General features: G+C 44.1%; 1 gene segment (V, D, J or C); it reads right to left on the bottom strand.

Moving 5' to 3' along the window:
* Positions 1–2,977: 2,977 nt before the first annotated feature.
* On the bottom strand, positions 2,978–3,792 carry LOC309401255 (T cell receptor alpha variable 30-like). The segment is given in 2 exons: positions 3,741–3,792; positions 2,978–3,378 (listed from the first exon to the last, which is right to left on the bottom strand).

Raw genomic sequence — 3,792 nt, forward strand, 5'->3', positions numbered from 1 at the left:
TTTAAGCAATGTAACAAAAAACAAGAACTATATTCTTAATGGGGGGGGACCTTCATAGGATACCAATAAATCTCAGATTGCATCAGAGTACTACACAGGGGTGGGCTGTTTCAGGATTGGCCAGGTTCAGGAGAACTTGTAGCTAACATTATGGCCAGGTCAGAGGGCTTCCAAATTCCACCCAGGCTGGCCACACCCACCCTACGCCACCCTACGCCCCTCTCAGGAGTCTCCACGTGGCCTGTTTGGATGTGAAGTAAGTTCAGAGTCCGCACATAGGCTCTTGGGGGATGGGGGTAAACAGGCCTCCCAGAAGTTCCAGAAGGCCAGAAACAGGGCTGTTTCCAGACTCCGGAGAGCCTCTGGGGCCTGGGGTAAGCAAGCAGTTTTCACCCTTTCAGAGGTTTGAGGAAAGCCTCTGGAGCCCGGGAAAGGTAAAAACACCACCCCTGCATTCCATGGGGCAGGAGGCTGTTTAGGCCATGCCCACCATGGCCATGCCTACCCAGCAACTGGGCAGAGAACCCACTGTTAAGTAATTCAGCTCCCCGTTAGGAGAGCGAGTGTGCAGAGAAGCGTAATGAGAGTGGTATGGAAGAACATGCACAAACCAGCATACAAGGACACCGAATAGTATAAATAATAGTAGTTTACTATGTGGAAATATAGAGGTATTCAGAGTTCAATTTACAGTCCAAGTCATACACCGTTCAGTCAGTCAGTTATCAATGTTCTCAGCTAAGGAATGATCCCTCGAACACAGTCCAGTATCAAATAATCAGTTTAGCACCCAAAACAGCTAACAGTAGCAAAAACGCACAGTAACTTATGATACAGTATCAAGCAGTATTCACCAATCAGCATCTAACAAACAGAGATCTAACAGTCATTCTGGCTCCCTCCTATGGCTGCTTGAGGTAACAGCAACCAATCACATTACAGCAGTAATTAAAGCTACAGTACTACCATCCTGAAGTACCACAATCCTGAAGTGCTACCATGCTGAAATTTTTGAAGCCCACCCCTGGTACTATGCCAGAAGAGACACTATTTGAGGTGGCTATCTCAAGAGGGTTCAGAGGCATAGGATGTGTGGACCAGGTGGCAACTAAATCCCTGCACATGCTCCACGGGATATAGATAGATAGATAAGATAGATAGATAGATAGATAGATAGATAGATAGATAGATAGATAATAGATAGATAGATAGATAGATAGATAGATAGATAGATAGAGAACCAGTCCCACCAATAAATGACATAACTTCCCACTACTTGGAGACTAAGCCCAGAGCCAATGTTTTGGTTTGGCCAAACAGCATGTAGCCTTTATGCGCAAGGAATTCCAATGTACTTGAGCCTTGCAAGTGGTGGGAATGTCCTTCTTGGACATATCGATGTAGGAGATGACCAGCCTGAGCCCAAGGGAGAGGTCAAATGAACCATCAGTGACGAGACCCTTTGTACCCACAAGAGATCTAAGTCCAGCTCATCTTGAATTCCACTGAGCCTTATCCACCTCCAATTTGCTTGGAACGTTAGTAGCTCAGATTCTTGTAGAGAGCTTAAATGGCAATAGATCTTTATACTAATTTCAAATGCCTGGTATGTCTGATTTCCTTGGCGTTTGTCTATCACCATTTTGCCACCTCGCAACACCACAGGGCAGCCCTTATCTATAAAGCTCTAGTAAGACCACACCTAGAGTATTGCATCCAGTTTTGGTCACCACACTATAAAACAGCTGTTTAGAAAGAGTGCAAAGAAGAGCAACCAGGATGATGAGGGGACTGGAGACTAAAACATTTGAAGAATTGTTGCAGGAACTGGGCATGGCTAGTCTAATTAAGAGAAGGACCAGGGGAGCTGTGATAGCAGGGTTCCAATATTTGAGGGGTTGTCAAAGAGAGGAGGGGGTCAAGCTGTTTTCCAAAGCACCTGAAGTCCAGACAAGGAATAATGGATGGAATCTGACCAAGGAGAGATTCAACCTAGAAACGAGGAAGAATTTTCTGACACTGAGAACAATCAACCTATGGAACAGAAGTTGTGGGATCTTCATCACGAAAAAGGTGCTGGACTGCAATTTGTCAGAAATGGTGGGTCTCCTGCTTGAGTGGGGGGTTTGGACTAGATGACCTACAGGTTCCCTTCCAACTCTATTAATCTGTTAAAATTCTGTTACAATTCTTTATTACTTTCTGGTTGATACCAATGCAGGTTGTACCCACATGTGGCTTGTTTTGGGTTGGCAGGTCCAACTCTGAATCTCAGTTCCTCAGCTTGGATTCATTTCCCCTTCACAGAAGGGCTCAGCCTCAGAGGGTTTTTGTACGTGAAGCAGGTGCTTCTGCATTGATGTGGATCTTCGGCCCCGCAGAAGTAGACTGCAGCATCATTCAACTGCACTCTTGTGATGTTCAACTGACTCTCCTTCTCCTTCTTGTCAAAAGAGGCAGTGAAGTGTTCGTGTTTCTCCAATTTCCCCAACCCAACCGTTAGGACAAGCGCAGGACTTTCTCCTGCATATTGCCTGTACCAATGCATGCTATAGACATTGCTGGAGGTGAACTGACAGACCATGGTGGAATCCTCTCCTTCTTTGATGACTTCTATGGGCTTCTGATCCACTCGGTCCTGGCCTTGGACACCTGGAAGGGAAAGACATGGGGATCATTCAGTTGATTGCCAGGAACCTTTCAACCATTCCTCTCTCTTGGGTGTTCTGCTCCAATTTCCAGATGAACATCTGTAGAGATTCTAAGTCATCCAGGTCATGGTTGTCCCAAAAGGCAACTGGATTTTGTTTTCTTTTTTTTGTTTTCCTTTACAGTGTTTTGCTCCTCATCGATCAGTTAGAGCTGAAGTTTCTCATTTTGGATGAGAAACAAATGTTTTGAAGGGAAAAAATGAGGAAACTTCAGTTGCCTTTTGGAAAAGGACCTTTGGGACAAACAGATCTTTGTTGTTATGAGGCTATGGCTCAAGTTCTTCTCCTGATCTTTCTTCGAAGAAGAAGAAAGGGAGCTCAATATCTTTTTCTTGGTTGTCTTCCACTTTGGTGACAACCAGCAGGTGTCTTTGTAGCACTGTGCTCCAGCCACAGAAATAGACAGCTGAATCCTTCAGTTGGGTGTTCTTCAGATACAAAGAGGTGGCCTTCTTCTCTGTGTCCAGAGTCATTTCATAATTATCCTCTGCTTTGGTCCCTGATAAAACCAGTAATGTCATGAATTCTGGGGGGCCTCCTGGATATTGCTTGTACCACTGAAGACTATATTCTGCTTCCTGATAGGAGCAGTTCAAGTGGATGGAGTCTCCCTCCTTAAGAGATAGAAATTGGTGCTCCTGGATGACAGTAGCTTGACCTGATACAACTGGAAGGAATAGGAAACGTTAGGGAAAACGATAGAGAAAGGAAGGAAGGAAGGAAGGAAGGAAGGAAGGAAGGAAGGAAGGAAGGAAGGAAGGAATCCACCAACAAGTTTATTTAGCTGATGCTTTAGAATTTTCAATACAGAAATTATTATTCAGTGTTTGCTATCCTACTTTACATGATAAGGTATTTAAATTAATTTTCCTCCTTATGGTTTTGCTTATTTTCTTTTTAATGGCTTTGTAAAAGTTCAGTTTAAAAACCAGCTTGAGGAAGCCTTGTTTTTCACCTTCCACCAAAAAAAGAACAATAGGGTAAAAATTATTTCCCCCAATAAATGAATCAATCAATCAAAAAAGATACCTGTGAAGATGGCCAACAGCAAGGCAACAATCCCGCTCCCCAGATCTCCCAT

Source organism: Natrix helvetica (genome assembly GCF_964273705.1).
Source record: "Natrix helvetica genome assembly, chromosome: Z".
Classification (NCBI taxonomy): domain Eukaryota; kingdom Metazoa; phylum Chordata; class Lepidosauria; order Squamata; family Natricidae; genus Natrix; species Natrix helvetica.